Source organism: Podarcis erhardii (genome assembly GCF_964252035.2).
Source record: "Podarcis erhardii genome assembly, chromosome: 6".
NCBI classification, from domain to species: Eukaryota; Metazoa; Chordata; class Lepidosauria; order Squamata; family Lacertidae; genus Podarcis; species Podarcis erhardii.
Genome location: NC_138510.1, coordinates 3029255 through 3050766, shown reverse-complemented (window position 1 = coordinate 3050766; position 21512 = coordinate 3029255). Strand labels below are relative to the sequence as shown.

At 47.8% G+C, this 21512-nt stretch overlaps 1 protein-coding gene across 6 annotated transcripts in view; it reads right to left on the bottom strand.

Annotated features, from left to right (window-relative positions):
* NOL4L (nucleolar protein 4 like) overlaps positions 1–21512 on the bottom strand; it is a gene marked incomplete at its 5' end in the record, with an annotated part of 145986 nt that overhangs the window by 43273 nt on the left and 81201 nt on the right. The window contains one exon of one of the 6 annotated variants that reach the window (XM_081867684.1): positions 14204–14356. The exons of 3 other annotated variants lie outside the window; for them this stretch is intronic. Of the gene's footprint in view, positions 1–12439; positions 12665–13240; positions 13333–14203; positions 14357–21512 lie in introns of those variants that run through there. 2 more of the 6 variants (XM_081867683.1, XM_081867682.1) reach the window with 2 other exon arrangements.

The following is a 21512-nucleotide window of genomic DNA, read 5'->3' as shown; positions in this document are numbered from 1 at the left end:
TACAAAGATTAAGGTCTACCAGGTATGCGTGTTAAGTGTGCTGCTTTATGGAAGTGAGTCATGGGCAACCTACAGCCACAAGGAGCAATGCCTCAATGCCTTCCACTTCGAATCATAGAATCATAGAATCATAGAATCATAGAGTTGGAAGAGACCACAAGGGCCATCGAGTCCAACCCCCTGCCAAGCAGGAAACGCCATCAGAGCACTCCTGACATATGGTTGTCAAGCCTCTGCTTAAAGACCTCCAAAGAAGGAGACTCCACCACACTCCTTGGCAGCAAATTCCACTGTCGAACAGCTCTTACTGTCAGGAAGTTCTTCCTAATGTTTAGGTGGAATCTTCTTTCTTGCAGTTTGGAGCCATTGCTCTGTGTCCTTGTGCTGGCTCAGAAAGATTTTGGGCATTGCATGGCAGGACAGAGTCTCAAACAAAGACATGCTCTCCCATGACCACAATCCAAGTATGTTCGCACTCCTGTTTCAGCGATGTCTACACTGGCTTGGTCACGTCCACAGAATGGAAGATGGCAGGATACCCAAGGACATGCTCTATGGGGAACTGGCTTCAGGCACCAGGCCTATTGGCAGACAAGCTCTGTGTTACAAAGATGTCTGCAAATGAGATGTGGAGGCTGGCAACACCAACCTCGCTGTGTGAGAATTCCTTGCAGACGACTGCAGTGCCTGGAGACAGATACTCAGGTCATGTATCCACAGCAGTGACCAGAGGAAGAGTGACCACTGGGAGGGACGCAGAGAGAAGCAGCACCATGGCGCATCTACAGCAACGCAACCAGACTCTTTCATCTACCCCAGCTGCAACCAAACATGTCTCTCTCCTATTGATCTCTACCACAGAAGGCCCTGCAACCTTCCAACAGTTTGACTTCATCCCCAAAGGTGCACTTCTCCATTGTCTCCCGAGACAGACGGATGCCAGCCAGAATAATCATTCTCTGGCTACAGTGGCTGTGGGAGGCCACAGGTTCCCCACTGCTGATGTACGTCAGGTGGGAAGCTAAAGGCCATTAGCAAAAGGCCATGCACCCCTAGGTCATGGGGTGCCCTTAGCTGTTCTTATCTACCAAGTCACTCCAGATTGTCCAAGTTAGGGAGTGTGTGGAGAGCAGATTCGTCCAAAAGTTTCTCCTATGGCTCTGACTGCACAGGCGTTCCTACTGATCACAGTCAATCATAAACCATTTTGGATAGCACTTCTGTGTTTCAAGCAATTTGCGCGCACGCACGCACGCACACACACTTTCCTGCAGGAAAATCTTCAGGCGGAAGGGAGAGTGTTACCTGGGCCTTAGCATCAAAGAAAAGCATCTCTACTCTGACAGATCTAGCTTCACAAACAACTTTTAGGTATTTTTTCTCTCCAAATTTTAACATTTAAGAAGTGCAGACTGCATGCAAGTAAATGGCATCTCCAAGCAATTAAGTGTTTGCTCTGGCCTGGGAGGAAGCAGTTCAAGTAGTCCTCCTTTACCCTGCAATATTAACAATATTGCTCCTGTAAGCTACTCTCCCTCCCTGCCTCTCTGCACAGCCTTCCAACCTGCAATAGGGGCATAACAGTGAACTTTACGGCACTAATTGCTCTTCCATTCAAGGTGTTTTGTCTGGGTTTCTTTCCTTTCACATTCTTAAGGACTCTTCCCACCTCCCTGGAAAGTATATATATTAGGGTTGTTATACATGACTCTCTCTCAGCCCGCAATACGGGGATAAAAACAACAAACTGCACAGCAGGTTTTTTGTACGCTACTCTCTGCTTCAGTCCAACCTCAACCTGCAACAGGGGTGCCATACCTCTAGACAACACTGCAGGCTTGCCTGTTTGGAGGGAGGGTCAGAAGGTAGTGATGAGGGAAGAGGCCTTTTCAGTTGTGGCTCTCCGCTTGTGGAATGCTCCCCCAGCAAGGTCCACCTTGCTGGAGCAGTCATTATTAACAACTTTTCAACACCAAGTAAAAATCTCTCTTCCCCAGGCATTTGTCAGATTATGATAAATGTTCTCTGCTAACTGTTTTCTATAATTCATTCTTGTTGTTTTGACACAACGTCTGCTGATACCTCTCTCTCTTGTGCATGGGGCTGCAGCTCCACAAGCACAGGAACGCTCAAATCACTACATGACATTTATATAGCACTTTTGAGTGCTCTGCACACTTCAAATATACTGCCTTGTTTTAATCCTTATAGTGATTCTAAATGGGACGTTAGTTCCTATCCCCATACTGAATATGAGGAGGACTCAGGCTGAGAAAAAGCATCTTCCAAGTATGTTTGAACAGGAGACATCGCAGTTCCCCAACTTGGTCCCTATATCAGTCTCCCCAAAAAGGAAGAACAGTATATTTCAAGACACAATTACTCCACCAGGAAGAGTGTACAGTCCGCACTTGTGGTCAAGCAGATGGGCAGAGACTAGCCTGGACTCAAGTTGTGTAGTTTGTCCAGAGTGTGGACCACAGGTTCATAAGATGTGCCTCATAAGTGCAAATAAAGATTGGGTGCAGGTGTGTCCTGGGAATTCCAGGTCTTCACAACCATGCAAAGACATGCTAAAATTCCAGGTGGAGGGTTAAACTTCACCAACTGGAAGAATCCCAGGGGCCTGTGCAGTGCCTCTCAGTCTGTCGAGGAACATATGTCACAGCTTGGTCACCCTGTCTCCTCAATAACATCACAGAAACAGAGCCCTGTCCCAGGGACTTGAACTTCTGCAACCTGCTCTTAGAGGCCTCCAAGTGAGAGAGACACACCACTGTGCCTCAAGGCAACCACCAATCTGGCAGCTAGAGAGTCTTCCTAACATACAGATTAAATATTTTCCCTTGCAGTTTCTGCCAAAGAGTTCTCATCTTATCCACAGGAGAAAAGGAGAACAATCACACGTTTATCCTCAGTGACATCCCCTTCACTCACTGGACCCTATTCTCACAACCCTTTCTGCACACAGCAACTGCATCCTTTGGCTACGTTGAGCCCATTCTGCCTTGCCACCATGCACACAAATCATGTCATGTAAAATTCTGTGGCCACGAACTCAACCCAGGTGGCAATGGGATCCTAACAACTTTTGCCCACTTCAAGTTGTATTTTTGGCATCCATTGGAAAAGCTCAGTATGTGGCGGCGCAGCTAAAGGCCTGCATATCCCATGCAGAAAGTATTATGGAAACAGGCTGCAGTCATTTCCAAGCCAAGTGAACCCATCACCACCTGCTGCATGCGTGTTCGCCCCACCCCCAATCTATTCTCAATGCTTCCAATGGCTTCTCTTGCTCTGCTTTGGATTATTGCCTGCCCCTCCCTTGCCCTTCTTGATAAGTGGAGTGATCCAGGTTCAGCACAGTACGGCTGCACGCATGCTGACTAGGCTACAGAACACGCACTTCCTCCCATGCCTGCTTCCTTTCTTATTTCTTAAAGTAACTCAGTTCAGAGGCGGCTACCTTGGCAGCAGCATCACTGTGCTGACTCCCTAACTTTTCATCAAGCGTTTCTGTGGTCCTTCCTGACATACAGGCAACCTAGTTTGCACAAATCAGGTAGCCTAGTCTGCAGCCAAGTTTACTTTCCCTCTCGCTTAACTTTACGAGACACCAGAGTTGTCCTGCTCCTTCCTTTGTTCAGCCCGCATTTGCAATTTGCTGAGACTTGCCTTCTCTCTAGATTTGGTGCCCTCTGTGGCGAATACTTAATGCTGGAACCTGGGAGTCAAAACATTTCAGGAGGGGCCATAGCTCAACGGCAAGGCTCACTTTACATGGAGGTCCAATCCCCCACACAACTCTAACTAGAAGGCTCAGGTGGCAGGTGATGGGAGGGGGCCCTACTGGTGACTCTGGTGAGGAGCTACCAGTCAGAGTAAGCAGCACAGGGCTAGACGCAGCAGTAGCCTGCTTCAATATAAGACATTTCAAATATTCATTTTCCCCCATTCAACTTTGGTATATGTGTAAACACTTAGTCTTTATTCATTCATGCCACATTTTTAGTCTATCCAAACTGAGGGCTTGTAGTGGGTAAAGGCATAATTCAAGCGGGAAAAGTATAATGGAATACAAGTCTAATATGCATCCTTGGCTAGACCCACCCCACAATTCATTTTAGCCAAACTACTGACAGCCAGCCCAAGCAGCGAAGGCATCCAAAGCTCCCAGGAAATGTTGCACAGCTGAGAAACGAGCCACCAGAACCAACTCTCTGTAAGCTTCTTCGTGGTTTTCGCAAGCAGCCTGTCATTACCAGCTAAGCTCTGCATTTGCCAAGAATCTCACCAGGGTGCCTTGTCATAACCAGTAAGAGCCCACACTGGGAGGATGCCTTGCGAAGCCCTTTCTGTGCCGGCCACAATTGCCATCTCTGTCCTCTTTATGCCACATGGATTCCAGTGATAAGAGGCCCTGCCAGACAGGTCCCAATGTCGGCAGCATCTCCTGGCAGCTTTTGTTAATGATGGCGCAGCCAAACAGCAACTCCCTGCATTGCTGACTTGATACTAAACCAAGCGCAAGGTGAGCGATGCATGTCCCCCCTTTTCAAGGCTTGAGATTCTGCTCCCTCCATGCATATAATGTGGCCTGCGCGGGACTCAAAATCACAGCAGCCTGTGTGGTATGAACAGGGAGACCCATGTGAGATAAAGCCAGGAGCGCATGCAGATTTCGGGGTTGAAAGAACATCAGCTATACACATCCGCGGCCCTTTGAATCTCCCACATAGAGAAGTATAGCTTTACCTTGCCTGTACAGAGAAACATACAAACAGCATCCTCTGTACCGAAGCATTAAGCTGAAAAAATCAGAAAATATATAAGTGTAGGAAGCAGTATACTTAGAAGGAACCCGGCAGATTATCCAGAACAGTCCTCTCACCCCCCAAATCCCAAGAAAGGACATCCTTCATTTAACCTTCCTTGGCAGATCCAGGGACCAACATTCTCTTGATATTTCCCAGCCTCTCAGATGCACATTCCAATGGAATGGCTCTTGCAGTTTAGAAGGTACTTCCTAATAGATTGCCAGATTCAACCTCCCTGCAGGTTTTTATTTAAAGACTTGGAATTAAGCCCACAAAAGTTTCCAGCTCACATTATTTTTATTTACTAGCCACTTGCCCAAACATGCCTGCATTAGACATTTGTAGCATGTCATCGTCTTCAAATAAATAAAAAAGACCAGATCTCTTGCCACAAACAGAATTTTCCCTTCCTGATTGTCCAGAGCCACTCTTGCTCATCCCGGGTAGCCAGACATACGGTTTTTTTTACTAACTTGTTTAAAACCTTTGCTGCTCCTCTCATCCTCAGCAGATAAGTGAACATGAGCCACATTCTCTTCCCCACCCCAGTCAGAAATTTTATAGCCTTCTCAATAACTGAAAATTCCCTGCAAATGCCCACCACCACCCCAAAAACAAATGAACAGCTGGATTTCCCTTTTGGTTCTGAGAATTCCACCTTCATCAGTTCACAAGACCAACCTTCCCAGTGCACCATGTTCCACTCTTCTTTTGCACAAAGTCATTGTGACCCTTGAAACTACGGGGTGACCCAAGCATCCAATGTTTTGGGCTCCTTCACAAGAACACATTCCATCTGGTTTTCCACAACATGAGGCCAGGAGAGGTGTTTTGTGGGGGAGGTTGGGGGAGGTGGTTGCTTTCTGTCATGTGCATCAGTCCATTCTACCTAGCTGCCCCAGTCACAAATTCCACTCGATCCAACCAGCACCCCCTCCACTTACTTTCAGCCTGAGAGCTCTTTTCCTTTCCTCCCTGAGTTCTCAGGAGCTTTCTCTCTGCTAATCTCTTCTTTCTTGTAAACAAACTAAAAATGAAACTTTCATTACAAAAAAGAGCACAAATCCATTACCACGGTCCCTCTCCGGGCTGGGCTCCTCAGCAACTAACCATGCCATGCCAGGGGTGACACCGGTGAAAGCGACAGCACAGCAGCTGCCCTAATCAGCCAGCACAATCTCTTGCCTGGCCTCTCCTGGCCTAACCTTCCTCACCCTCCCCTCTCCTTTCGCTCCCTCCCCACCCCATTCCCCCGCCCAACACTTCCAGCTCACAGGAGCACCCTGCAGTAAAGTTCCACCGATTAGGGTCACGGAATATTGACTCAGTTCCTTTACCGAAAGAGCAACCAAACCCCTGGCAGGTACGTTCATAAGGCAACACCCAGAGAAAGGAGTGGAGTCCAAAGACAGGTGCATGCACACCTTCCACCTGCTCTACTATTCACACTAGACTGATAGCCCCATCATGTCCCACCTGGATAAAAGAAAAAAGGCACCCGTCTAGCGACGCATTGCATTTCTGTGACACCCAGCCACCACCCCGGCCCCTCAGCATGGAAAAGAGCTTTGTAAACATCTGTTAAGTCTTCCAGCTTCCCTGATGACACAAAAAAACAGGGAGGGGAGGGGATACTGGCAGTGAGAAGGACCACAGAGGAAAGCCTTCCATTCTACTTTTTCTTTTTTTCTAGCCTCCAATTGGAACCTCTTCCATTTTTCTCTGGAATACAGACACCCCACAGAAACCACCTTCCGTGACACAATTTTGTTCCAGAGCTCACCATGTAACCCTCCCTGGTAAACGTAAGAAGCGAGTGCTATCAATAACCTGGTTCTTTTACAGCCAGGGTCAATTTTCCTGGACTGGGCTTATGTTATGTGTGATCCCAAACTCAGGAACACCCTGCCCACCTCCTCCTTCACACCCCAATATTCCTCACAACACTCTGCTCTCTTTTTGGATGCAAACAACCCATTTATTGCCCGTTTTGCCATCAACGCAATAGTCCTCCCAAACTATAGACTGCCAGGTGAAAGAGGCGTGCCATTAGTGGAGGTCTGTCAGAGTCCTCTACACCCACACAGGTCAGCAGGACTGGCGAGGGTGGCAGCACCAGTGAAGCTGGGCTCAGACTTTCTCCGCACTGCTGCACCTCCACTCGAAAAGTAGTCGCGCAAAGATCCAAAGAGCTGCTTTCGGTACAGCCAAGAGCTTTGACACGCTCTGTGGGATTTCGAGTTTTTTTGCTCTGAACAAGATCAGAGATGCAAAATGCTTCCTTTGAGTGGGAGAGGTGGGAGGGGTCTGCGGGGAGAGATGCTTTTCAAGAGAAGCGTGGTCATGTTTTTAAATACATATCCCTTTGCTTTGCAGGATATATATTGCCCTTTATGCACAGAGAGCCTGAGTGTCATTCCCCACCCCCACCCCCACTGGAACAGTTTGCTGTGGTTGCAGCCAGCAAAAGGCCCACCAAGTGTGTCAGGCTGTGTCCATGCATTGGAGATGGAAAGGACACTGGCATGGGCCGAGGGACCTTGTTCTTCAAGACCTGCTCCTGCTGCCCCCACTCTCCTTCAAACATGGCCTCTGAGTCCAGAGGGGCAGGAGAGGAATCCCCCCAGCCCAGGGACGGTGCTCCCTCTCCCACTTCTTGCCGCTGACCCCTGGGGCTTGGTGGGAGAACCAACATGCCTTCAGAAAAGGAAAAAGAAAGGAGAGGTGTCTGCTCCCTCTCCAAGGCTCCCTGTTGTCAAAAGCAGGTGTGGGGAGAATCTGGCCCCAGTACAGCAGAGAGGCTGTGCTTTTATTTCCCCCCACAGGAATGAACAGCAGCCATTCCTCTATCCAGAGTGTAACTAGCAAAACGAGTGCATCAGTGTTACCTGTGACCTATGTGGGGTTTTAAAAAAAATATGAATTTGCATAGTTGTGTGCTCCACCTTGATATCACCTTGTTGCACTGTTTTAGTGTTGTTAGCCGCTCTGAGCCTGGCTTCGGCTGGGGAGGGCGGGATATAAATATTTATTATTATTATTATTATTATTATTATTATTATTATTATTATTATCATCATCATCATCCATGGTGAAGGGCAGGATGATATAAAATTTATAAATAAGGAGTGTACTTGAGAAGGGGAATAAGCCTGCACCACAGCCTTTGGGAAGCAATTCTGCCCTTTCACTGGACAGCCTCACCTCTTCAACCGGGGTGGAGAACGGCCCCCATACCCCATGAGCCAACACTGACAGGTGGGTGGGGCTACCCACCTGTCAATCATCTGACATTATGACATCAGGTGACTGGCAGGTAAGCAGTCCCAACCACCTGTCAAGGTTGACCCCCACAGGGTGGGTGAAGCAGCTTCCAGCAGGATTGAAACCTCCACTCACCAGCTGATGAGAGGAAGGTTCGATCCTGCTAGGTCTACTTCACTAGCATGTTTCCCACAGGAAAAGAGCTGGTGAAGTAAGACCCAGCAGGACTGCACCCTACTCCCGGCCCATCAGCTGATGCCACCCAGTGTTGGTCAGGTGGATGTGGTTTGGGGGAAATGGCCTTGTGGCCAAACAGGACCTCTGAGTATCCCTGAGTTCTGTTTCTTGGTCACCCCGGAATGTTGGGAAGTGGGTTTTATTAAATGATGATGATACTGAGCATTTATATGGTGTTTTCCAGTTTCCAAAGCCACTCACATGCATTATCCAGCAATGTTTAGTTCATCTCTGAGGTGAGCGGGTATCATTTGTGTATTACAGATAGTGGGTTGACACTGTGAGGTCCAAACTGGATGCGAAACTAAGGCTGTAATCCTGTACCCACCTCCCCTTCGGAGTGAGCCCCACTGTACCTAATGGGAATTAATTCTGAGTGTACGTGCATAAGTTTGTGCTGTAACTGTGTCACTTACTGGTTTTTAAAATTAATAATAATAATAGCAGATGTGATGAGATTTCCATGCGGAAGGAAGATTTAACCCTCCCCTCCATTGCACTGGTCCAAGTAAGGAAAAGGCTGCTCAGACTTAGGAACTTTGTGTCAGAGGCAATATTTGAACCAGGAATGCCCTGGTCCACAGCTGAGTCTCTTAACCATTACGCTACTCAGCTCTCTTGTGTATCCATTTCATTTATAAAACGTATTAGTCACTTTCCCTAAATATAGGCCAAAGCAACACATAGTGTTGAAAACTTCAAAACTAAGTTACTCGTGCCCCTGACAGCGGTCCAATTTTTTAAGAAAAGGGGATGGGGAAACTATGAAAATTGGTGAATCAGCAGCCATGCGTAAGATCTGATTATTTAGAAAACTATTCTAAAACCACATGAGAGATGAGGGGTGGGATGTGAGTCAATAATGTTGTGATAATATAGTCCAACCTCTTCTGTAAGGTACTCATTTTATTGTTGTTACTTTAAAAAACAAATTAACAAGGACAGAACAGCACAAGGTAGCACTAAACAGAGGGACAGTGAGCAGCCACAAGGAATATTTCATCTAAGCAGTAACAACAACCACTTCTCCAAGTTATCAAGCATTAAACACAGTCTTGTGAGCATGTCTAGAAGATACTGAGCCACATTTAACCATGGCATAACTACTTCAGTCCACAGAAAAGTGCATTCGATAGAAAGGGAAATTCTTTTGACTCCAAGCGCTGGGGGCTGTTACACCAGCCAGCCGATATTGCACCTGGAAGCCTAGAAGCCCGATGGTATCACCAATGAAGCCCAGTGGCCATACCCAAAGACCACACAAAAGGACAAAGAATGCTACCTGCTTTTACACTATACAAATCACATGCAGCAAAAGCCTTTCTGACAGGTTGGCTAATGTGTGCTGCTCTTCACAGCAAGCCCTACTCTCATCATTATCCATTGCATGAAACTGTACCCCTCTTGGGTGTAACAGAAGAGAATCTGCTCAGGAACACTGTACCAGCTAAGACATTAAAATATAAGAAATGGAGCTGGAAGCATTACTTGATTAATCAATTATAATACATTAGCTGCAGATGTATTTTAATCAGAGCTGTCAGCCCTGAAAGAATGTTCAGTGCTGATAGTCTCTTTTGGGGGGAACACCCAAGCCATGCATTAAAGGGATTTTGAAAACAATACATGATATGCCTTTTATTTATTGTAAAGGAATAATCACTTTCATTGAATAATATGCTCAAAATACCACCTACATTGAGACAGAGGTAATTGTTGTAATCAGCTTAACATTAACGGTTCATTAATTACTTAAAAACATTATAAAGAAATTTGACTAACACCTCTTGATCCTAAACACTTTTACTTGAGAAAAAGACATATTCATTGCAATTCAACTTATTTCCAAATTGTACTTACAGGGCAATTCTATAAATGTCTACTCAGAAGTAATTCCTATTAAGTTCAATGAGACTTCCTCCTGGGTAAGTATACACAGGAATCCAAATATATAGATTTCATATGGGCATACTCGATATTTGCTAGATTCCCTATCACCCTCAATTCCTGTCCTTTTCCTGATCAGAAAGAGACAGATATTTAAACATGAAAAGTATTCCATATGTCACTGCTGGAAGCAAAAAAGGAGCAAACTCTACAGAAAAAAGGTTTCCAAATTTCTGCCTCCAGGCATATTTAAAGGGAACACTGTTGGGGGGGGGGGGAGGGAACAGGGCTCCAAGCCATGCCAGGGGAAACTGCTGTCAGACAGGCTTTCAAAACTGCCCTTACTGAAGCTCGAAGGCTTTGCTTAGCCTTCAGCAGGAGAGAACTGACACCCAGGTCCAAAGTCCATTAGAGCCAAGAAATATGGATTCATTTTATTTGAATTGCTAACCTGGTCACACCCCTCAAGCTCAGGACAGATCAAAACATTTAAAAATGGTTGAAAAGCAGGCAAATTATCCACACTTTTCAGTATTAAACAAAAAGATGGCACAATACAACCCAAAGTGGCTCATGTTTTGACATGCCACATGGGGAAGGAAATCCCACAGATACAGTAGTAGGAAGCGACTCAAAATACCTCTTTATATGTCTTCCTGTACAAACTTGGTTCTCGAGAGGGAATAATCAAGTGAGTATTTGGGAGAGGTCTAAAAAATTGTGAGGCTATCAATAAAATCCTCAGAGTTACACACCCAGGTGCCATGAATATCCATCTAGGTCTAGGACTAGCCAAGGCTCAAGTTCCTGCTCTGCCATGGGCTTAACAGTATCAGTCTCAACAGAAAAATGGGAGCACAATGAGAGTTGTAGCCTTGGGGGGCCTCACTGATTTTTTTTTTGCCCCAGCTGAACCCCATAAGGGGCGCAATTGAGGCAGTGTGTGTACACAAATGTGCATGGGGGGGGGGTGCCAAACTGCATCTTTGACCCAGGTGAAATAACACTTAGTTTCGGCCCTGGCAAAGAATATGAAATCTCAATGTGGGCACTAAAAAAAAAAGTCTTCTAACTTGAAATGACATGTTCTGGAGTAAACAAGTGAATTAGAAAACTTTGCACACTTTGCTAGGGAAAACTTTGCACACTTTGCTGGTGACTATCTGAGTGATGAACAGTATTTGCACTGTAGATGAGGGACTTGTTGAACTCAAATAGGCACTGGATTCAATATTACAGAGGAAAGGATCCAATGAAACCTACCAAGATTCATTTAAAGCAGAAGAGGAAAATAGGCATTTGACAGTTACCACCTACCCTACCTTAATGGAAGTGTTTCCTCCCATCCCAAGTCCAAACTCTCCCCTTTGCCCAACCTATACTCTGCCAACAGTTCACTGTCTGTTCCACCAAATATTAAGGGAAGTGACATTACTGCCAAGAAACTATTAGCATGTGACGCCTGTTCCATTGTTCCTCCACCCAGCTGGGGAGAAAAAACACAGGAAGTAAATAGCAGACCTGAGAAAGGGTTTGCAAAAACAGAGCCAGAAATATTTCCCATTAAGAAAAGTACTCTTCGCAACACAGCATCAAGGCTTGCTTTTGAAGAGCCTTCACCTTACCCACAGATACACTCATTCCTGGGGACTTTTCGCCTTCCTTTTCTGCACCAACCCTTCTCTCCCCCCCCCAAGCTCCCCCCCCCCAAGCTCAGGCAGGCAAATCTTGACGGAGTGTTTGCAACGAGCTGGTGCCCGGAGGTTGCTGCCTGAAGCAGGGATTGACCCATAAAGCCCAGCTTTACCTCCGGGGAGAAATCTATTTCCAGTCCAATCCATCCACCCCCACCCAAAAGGGGAGGAAGAGCTGGAGGAGGAGGAGCGCCATGGCAGAGAGAGAGAGAGAGAGAGAGAGAGAGAGAGAGAGAGAGAGAGAGAGAGAGAGAGACCCCCGCCCCTCCTACTCTCCAGGTGGAAAGGAGATGATGGAGGGAAGGCTAGGGAAGGGAAGGGGGGTGTCTCTCCCTGCGCCTAGGGTGGGAAAGGGAAAATCGATGCTGGAGAGAAGGAGAAGCAGCTCCCTGGGCGAATTGATGGGTCTGGAGCTCCCCATTGATCTGCCTTCGCCGCCGCCTCTCCCCACTTTCTTCTTTCTGCGCTTTTGTGCTCTTCCGGGGAGGGGAAGATGCTGGCGAGGGAAGCGAAAGGAGGAGAAGGGAAGGACGCGCTAACCTTAACCTTTCTCCAGGCATCGGGCTCATTAGAGACGCTAATGAGAGGCCGCTCGGAGGGGGGGGGGGTTGTCTCTAGGTGCTGAAGAGGGGAAGACGAGGCCGAGGCGGTTCGGTTCGGGTAGCTGTCTGGGAAGGAGGGTCGGTAGGTAGAGGAGTCGTGGGGGCCAGTCTGGAATCAGAACGCACGAGGGAGTTTTCAAAAACGGCGAGATTCCGCCCCTCCTCCTTCGAGCCAACGGGACCCCGGCCCGCCGGCCCCGATCCACGCATTACCAGCCTCACAGCTCCGAGCGCCGCGTCTGGCTCCCCTGCTGGCTGCGCGCAGATTCCGCGCGAGGCCACCCCCCCCCCCGCTCCCCTCACCCCGGCCAAAACGCCAGCAAACTGTCAGGCGAGCCCTACCCGACACGCAGCACTTTGTAGCTACTTTTCACACGCGCGCGCGCAAATCCAGCGCCCTGCTCTTGCGCGCACAAGAAGGAGAAATGCGGTGTTACTACTACAAACTCATTCACTTCGCAGCTGCCCACGTTCCAGTGGGCCAGGTCACAGGAGTGCGTCTGCCAAAGGAACTCTCCAGCAACTGTTGTAACACTCGTCGGATAAGTTCCCGGGTGTGCATCCACACATGCACACACACCCCTCACTCCCACCCAGTAAAGTCCTGGCAACTTCCTTCCTGGAGACGGGCCCCAGGCCGTCCTCCATTGTATCTACCCGTAGTACACGGAGCAGCCGCCCACCACCAGGTCCTCCTCCTCCCCTGCCCTCCTCCGTGTACACACAGAGCCCGAGCAACCTGTCAACAATCGCCGGGCGCGCGGCTGCTCCTCCACGAGTTCAGTCCGGCATTCACACGCCCCCTGTCCCCTTCCGCCTCCACGCGCCTCCCATCCCTCCCCCTCGCCCTGCCAGGCATCGCTGAACACTCTTCTTCCACCTCTTGCCGTTGGACCCCCCCCCCACGGATTCTCCCCCCCACCCCGTGCATTCCAAGCGCAGAGTGTATGCGGCCCGTTGGCTAACTCCAAACGGACACCCCCCCCCTCCCCGTTCCTTGAGCGCGCTCCTCTCTCCGCGTCCCCACCCCGCAGCCGCGGCTTTTCTTCCTCCACTCCCCCATCCGAGGATCCCGAGGAATTCCTATAGTGGCAAGCAAACAAAAGCGCACCCCCTCCGATCAAGGACGCGCCCCTCCAGTCGCAGGCTGCTCGGCGCTCCCCTCCAATAAACTTGCCTCCGCCCCTTCCGTGCCCACACGCCCCCTCCCCACCCCCACGCGTGGCCGCCCCCTGGAAAAAGGCGCCCGGGAGTGTAAAGCGCTTTGGCTGCCGGAAAGTGAAACAAGAGAGCGAGCGCGGCGAGGGCAGCCCCGCCGCCGCCGCCCCCCATCCCTCCTCTAGCGGCCACCTCTCGGGGGTCTTCCACCCGCACGCCCAATTCGCCGGCGCACACCCCGGGGTCGCCAGGGCTTTCCGGACGCTCCTCCTTGGGTACGCACGCCTTCCTCTCTCTGCGCGCCCCCAGTGCCAGGCTAGCCTGGGTTCAACTCGACCACCACCCCCTCCCGGGGTGGGGGAATGGTTGGCTGGCCCCAAGACCCACAAGTTGCCCCCCCCCCCGCCAAGACCCGCTGCTTTTGCTCGTAGCAGGGCGCACGGAGCGCGGCGCGTCCGGGGACGCACGGCCCTCTCTCTCTCTCTCCTCCTGTTCCCTGTGGCCGGGGCGGCCCGTCTCCTGCCCGGCCCCAGCCATCGCCTACCTGCTGCGGGGCCGCTGCGGCGCCTGGGGCCCGCCGCCGGCCTGCGCCAGCCCTGGCCGAGAGAGAAGGGGGCGCTCCGGGGAAGGCTGACAGCCAGCTGCTGCCCGAGGAGGAGCGCCCCGCCGGGAGGGGAGCGGAGAGGAGAGAGGAGGGCTGGCACTGCGGAGCGCGTCACTCCCGGATCGGGGGGAGGGGGGAGCGAGAGAGAGAGAGAGAGAGAGACGGGGAAGAGAGGGCTGGGGGAGGGGGGACACAGGCAGCCTGAGCCTCCTACACGCATCCCGGGAGGGGGGGGGGGAGACCAGGAGGCGGAGGAGGCGGCGCACGCCCTGTCGGAGACACATAGGCGCACACACCGTGCGCGCAAGGAGGCGAAAGCCAGAGGGAGACGCTGTGTTGTGCCGCCGGAGGGTGGAGAGAAAGAAACGGGGGGAAACGCACGAGGAGAAGAGGAGGAGGGAGGGAGGGAGGGAGAGGAGCCCGTCCATTTTCTAAAGAGCGGCCTGGACTCCTTGCCGGGAAGGATGATGGAAGGCAGGTACGAGGCATCCTGCAGGAAGGGCAGGGCGGGATGTGCCCTGCAAGGAAGAGGGGCGCTCCCAGCAGGTAATTTCACAAGGGGCGCTCGCTCAGACACACACCGGTCCGTGGCACTTTTCGGAGGACTACCCACCTTCAAGTTCTTGCTTACAGCGGTACCTCGGGTTAAGAACTTAATTCGTTCTGGAGGTCAGTTCTTAACCGGAGCACGATTTCTGTTCTCATCCTGAAGCAAAGTTCTTAACCCGAGGTACTATTTCTGGGTTAGCGGAGTCTGTAACCTGAAGCGTCTGTAACCCGAGGTACCACTGTACTTGGGAGCAAGTTCATAGGCCAGCCCAAGGCAGTTTGGTGCCAGCGGCAGGAAATCCAAATGGCTTTGCTCAACAAGGGGACACAATCCACCACGCAAAGCGGAGAATGACAGCTCTCATTGTTTCTCATTATTTCAGCTAGAGCTTCCAGATGAATTGTGTTCCATGGGACCAGACCTTTTGCCACATGTGTGTTGAAAGTGTTTCTCTGATATGACATGTTAAGATGTGCAGTAGTTGTTTGCTTAAGGCTGCCGATAACTGCATAGGTATTTGAATGCCTAAGCTAAGGGCATGACCCCTGGCCTCTCCTGGCCTAAACTCAACACTATTTGTTTCAAATAAATTACTTTAATATTATTCAATAGGACTTGCAGCTTGCCTCCAGTCAGAGGGATGAAGCCCCTTCTTTGTAAAGAAATTTGAAATTGGAGCAGTTTGAAGTGGAATTCAAAATCTACATTAAACTGTAAAGTTGTCATTTGGTTTCCATGCCTCCCAATGTTTGGGCTGTGCTTGTCCCGCCAATTTCCCCTGGGAAAATCCACTTTTTACTGCTGAATCAAAGCAAATGTCAATTGGGTGGAAAGCAACAAGGCAAACTGAAAACCTCTTGGACCCCTGCTTTCTAGGCAGGGGACAAGCAAAGCATGGACGAGCCCTTTGAACCAGCAGGAAAACCAGTTTGGTTGCTGAATGTATCCAGATGCCAGAGACATGAGGAGAGATGCAAACCTGTTTTGGATTGTGCTGGAAGCAAATGTTAATGGAGGTGAACTCTTAACATGCAGTTCCATGTTAAGTTCATGCTTGGTGCCCCTCTGGAACTGACCAGAGGGGCACCAAGCATGAACTTAAGTGGCATCCAGGACCTAAGGTGGGATACAACTGTTGTTGAACAGATTTGGAACAGTTACAGATAGGTAGCCGTGTTGGTCTGCCATAGTCAAAACAAAACAAATTCCTTCCAGTAGCACCTTAAAGACCAACTAAGTCAGTTCTTGGTATGAGCTTTCGTGTGTATCTGAAGAAGTGTGCATGCACACGAAAGCTCATACCAAGAACTGACTTAGTTGGTCTTTAAGGTGCTACTGGAAGGAATTTGTTTTAGATTTGGAACAGTGAGCACGGTGCTATCCAATTCAACATATATTCAAACCAACATATAACTGGACAATTGCCAAGAAAGTCCAAAGAGGAAATTTCCCCAAAATGAAGGAGCTGGTTAAAAGGATGTTGAAGGGGAAAGTGTATAGGGTTAAATCTCCCCAGAATGCTTGGGAATGCTTTAAACCACAGATAGTAAGATTACCATAGTAAGGACTATATAGCATAAATAAGGAAAAGTACCACTTAGAGCCAAGAGCTTTTTCTCTAATGGTACTGGTGTTTTGGACAAACTTTTTCACTGATGGCGCAGAAATTCAAAAGGCCCCATCCATATTGGCATTCTATCAGCTGTTGAAGATACACCGGCTGAGGCAAGCATTCCCCTGAACCTGAACTTCCTGAACAAATTGTTTTAATTGTTGTTCAGCTGCATTCTTTTTAACTGGCTTATTTAATGTATATCTTAATTATGGGTGTTTTTAATGCTTTGAGGGAATTGTTTTATTGTGTGTCTTAATGATGTATGGATTTATAATTGATTTTATACTTGTAAACTACTTAGAAGCCATTTTTGTATGTAAGCAGCAAACAAGCAAAAAAAATAACAGGATGCTGATCAGAGTCAAGGAAGCAATTGGAGGATATTAAAAGGGCTACTAGACACAATGGCTATGTTTTGCCTCTACTATCAGTGACAGTATGCCTCTAAATACCAGTTGTTGGGAATAATAATAATAATAATTTTTATTTATACCCCGCCCTCCCCAGCCAAGGCCAGGCTCAGGGCAGCTAACAAGCACTAATAAAAACAAGTTGAATGAATACAACTTAAAAACAAGATTAAAATACAACATTAAAATATTGAAACATTAAAATATTAAAATGCAGCCTCATCACAGGAGGAGAAAGGATAAAGAAAAAAGAAAGAGGGGGAGGGAATCAAATTGGCTCCAAGGCGGAACAACTCTGTCTTACAGACCCTGCGGAAAGAAATCAGATTCTGCAGGGCCCTGGTCTCATGAGACAAAGCGTTCCACCAAGCTGGAGCCAGTGTTGAAAAGGCCCTGGCTCTGGTTGAAGCTAATCTAACTTCCTTAGGGCCCGGGACCACTAGGGTGTTGCTATTTATGGACTTTGAGGCTCTCCGTGGGGCATACTGGGAGAGGTGGCCCTGTAGGTACGAGGGTCCTAGGCCGTGAAGGGCTTTAAAGGTCAAAACCAGCACCTTAAATCTGACCCTGTACTCCACCGGGAGCCAGTGCAGCTGGTAAAGCACTGGGTGAATATGCTCCCATGGCAGGGACCCCGTGAGGAGCCTCGCTGCAGCATTCTGCACCCGCTGGAGTTTGTGGGACAGCTTCAAGGGCAGCCCCGCGTAGAGCAAATTACAGTAGTCAAGCCTGGAGGTGACCGTCGCATGGATCACTGTGGCCAGGGCAGGGCAAAAATGAGAAGAGTGCTATTGTGCTTAGGTCTTGCTTTTGGGCTTCCCATTGAAATCTGGTTGGTCACTGTGAGAACAGGATGCTAGACTAGGTGGGCCACTGGCCTGATCCAACAGGCTCTTCTTACATTCTTCCATTCTTATGAACGTTCACTTCAGAAAACGGAAGTCTTGTTCCAATGAGAACGAGCAGGAACACAAGCTTTGATTAAATAAATTCAAGAGATGAAAATAAAAGTAGTCAAGGAGCACATTGCTAAAAACATGAAGACCAACTACCGTACCAAAAAAATCTTTAAATATATTCAAACAGAACATTAGCTAGTGAGGCAACTGGAGCTTTAGATGGCAAAGGTGTGCTAAAGAAGGAAAAGGAGATTGCAGCTGAATGAATTATTTGCATCTGTTCTCATAGCAGTAGATATAAGAACTAAGGCAAACAGCAGTAACAAGAGACAAAGTTTTAGACCTTATCAACAACTTAAAAGTGAGCAATTGGCTTGGGGGAATGAGTTTCCTGCAAGGCCATACATGCATGGAAAAAGGGGAGACAGACAATTACAAGATATAAGTTTAGCTGAAGTAGAAGGAACCAGAGTGCAGTTGTCCACAATATTGCTTTGGGAATATGAAGCAGAGGCAGCACTTTTGCCACCTGCTGTAGTGGTCACTAAACCCATACTGTGTTCTGCAAATACATTTGTAAATAAAATGCATTACAGCGATTAATACATATGTGGTGTTCTCTCATCCCAAGAAAGTTAAACATTGCCTGCCACACTGCCCCTAAACCTCTCAAGGTGTGTGTGACCTTGTTTCCACATCTAGGACCCAAAAGAATCATTGTGCTGGACTGAAAGAGAAAGGGTTGGGGGGGGTGAGGGTTGAGAGCGTGGGTCTTAGAGGACATGTGTCGAGAAAAGACTGGAGAAGCTGCCTCTGGGTGGTGGCGCTGGGATTAGGGAGAGTCTAGTTGCAGTGGATAAGTGGGTCAAATGAGGCTAAGGTGGTTCAAGAAAATAATAGCCATGGGTGGGAGGAGGACCATGAGAACTAGCAACCACATACATTCAGAGGAAGGAGGACAAACAGCCAAGGGAGACAAAGCGTTATTTATCAAGTAATCCTTCATAAAATACTGGCAGAGCAGGGGTACTGGCACGTCTCCCAAAAGTGGGGGAACACATTTCAGCTGCCACTGCAGAAGCGGTAAGTCATTCCATCAACTGTCCTACTGACACTTCTGTTTTTTAAATTAACCAACCTTTCTCTGTGGCCACTTGTCTTTGTGGTTCCTGTGCGGACCCCCCAGCAAAGTGACCCCCTACAATGTCACTCGGAGACATAAAAACTACTGCCGAGGCAAGAATTCAAAGTCCAATCCACCAAATTACTCATCTGCAAAACAACAGAGAGCCCTGCTTGGTGTGACCTAAGAGGAAATTCCTCCCCCAAAAACCTGGGTCTTAAAGGAGAAAGGGAGTAAAGGTAAAGCAGCCTGATGAACAGACAGCAAGAGCACCAACGTTGGGGAAAGACATAGAGATAGGAAAAGGCATTGGAGGCAAAGCTGCTGATGGGAAGTGAGGTCTTGAGAAAGGACAAGGGAAGGAGGTGGCATGAGCAAAGCAGGGTGGAGGTGGAGATGGGTTTAGTTGAGGAATTGGATACACATCTCCCTGCCATGCATTCACTGACCTGTCATTTCCTGACAAATCTCAGCACAGGTTTTTACAAGCACCCTGCTGCTGTTGTGCATGGATGCTTACCGCCATCTACGTAAGGAAGGCCAGGCAGTTGCCAGTACCCACAATTATACCCCTTATTTGATCAGTGCAGTTTATGGGACCAAAAGTCTTACTCTTTTGAGAATCATTGCCCTGTGCTAATGGGATCCCAGAGGACTTTTTTGTTTGTTGCTCAGTTGCATGAACTGATGCCAGGCATAAAAAGCCCAACACAGTTACATTTAAATTTGGAAGAGGAGATTTCTTAAAAAAATATGAGAGGATTAGTTAAAAGTAACTTGAAAAGAAAAGTCAGACCTGTTCTATCCTTTCAGGAAGCTTGGAGGTTAAATGAACCTAGTTGAATAAATAAAATATATAACACAGATCAGAAAGGCTACAAACAAGCCGACAAGGATGCCAGTGTGGTTATATAGCACAGACAAGGAAGCTGTAAAATCCAAGAAGGCTTCCTTTAAAAAGCAGAAGTCTTGCCCAAATGAGGAAAACAAAATGAATAATGGCTGAGCTTCCTTCACCTAACAGTAAGCCAAGCGCAAAAAGAAGTAGAAGGCCAAATTTCTGAAATACATTATATGCATTACATAGATCTATAAAAAACAGTGTAACAATTTGAATATATCTATAGCAGGAAACCATTCAATGACAAAGGAGTGGAAGTGGGTGGGGAGATTTTAAAGATCATCAAATGAATTCTTCAGTCAGCCTATTTATGCCATTTTTAAAAAATAATTCTCTGTTTTACATCCTAATTTTTCTGGTGCTTTCACATTGATTTGGGTTGTTTATGGTATTGAGGGAGGGGCTGTTTTATGCAGCTGTTTTAATTCTACACTGTTTTGGTAGAACACTACTAAAAAGTGGTACATAAATTCCATGTCAGTCTTCCCTGTAGAAGCTGTTGCAGAACTCACACCTGAACTACTGTTTTAAGGGAGGATATAACTATGACCATGATTGAGCTGATCTGCTAAGTAGACAGGATGTATTTGATGCCCGCACCCCCCCCCCCCGGCCAGGCTCTCCCCCTGCAACTTTTCCATTGTCAATGCAAGCAAGCAGAAGGTCTCCAGTGATCAACCTAGAAAAAGAATCTTGCAGTTACACATAATACTTCTACTGGATGCAAAGAGTCACAACACGCCATCACAGGTGCTGACACCATATCTTCCCCCTTGATGGTGAACTGCTACAAAGCTCCTACTCTCAGTTCCACTAACTGTGTACGGTATGTGTATATATGTGTGCCTATCCAGATGCAGATCTAGATATAATATGTTTGGTAATAACATTTGTTCAGCCCGATTTTTCCAATTTCTGCAGTGCAAAGGTTCTGCAAAAGTTAATCAAGAGCAAAGGGCAGTGGAGAAAAAAAACCAAAAATATAAACAATTATATAGCAGCTTCCTTTTGCAAACATGATTAAGGGAGGCCCTGGTGGTCATTACAAGAGATCTTGGGTTCCCAAGAGAGTGATTGACTCACAAAATGAGTCTGTGCTAGTCACTTGATGTCCTTGTGCCTCTGGAAAAAAGTTAATAGATACATAGCGGAATATGTTAGGCTTCACATTGTCAAGCAGATGTCCCAAGTAATGAACTTCAGAAATGTAAACCTTGCATAAGACCAGTTAGGAGGGGAAAACATATCCCATATTTTAGGGAATGCCTTTTTACATGCAAACTTCTTCCTACATTTCTGTCTTCCAAAGTGGCCCTGCTTATAGAAAAAGGCTCTTTTTCAGATATATTGGACTACTGACTACTAACTGAGGTTTAAAAAGTGGCTAAGAGAAGCAAGGCCCTTGTGGAATTTGCTACCTAGGGAAGCCCACCCATACTCCTACAAAAGACTGATAAAAACTGCAACACCTAGTCAATTAGTTAGCTACACTGATTAAAATATTCTGATTGACTAAAAAGTGTCCCCCATTAACTGGGCGACAAATGTGAAATGGATCTAGGAGTCTTGGTTGACCACAAACTTGACATGAGCCAACAGTGTGACGCGGCAGCTAAAAAAGCCAATGCAATTCTGGGCTGCATCAATAGGAGTATAGCATCTAGATCAAGGGAAGTAATAGTGCCACTGTATTCTGCTCTGGTCAGACCTCACCTGGAGTATTGTGTCCAGTTCTGGGCACCACAGTTCAA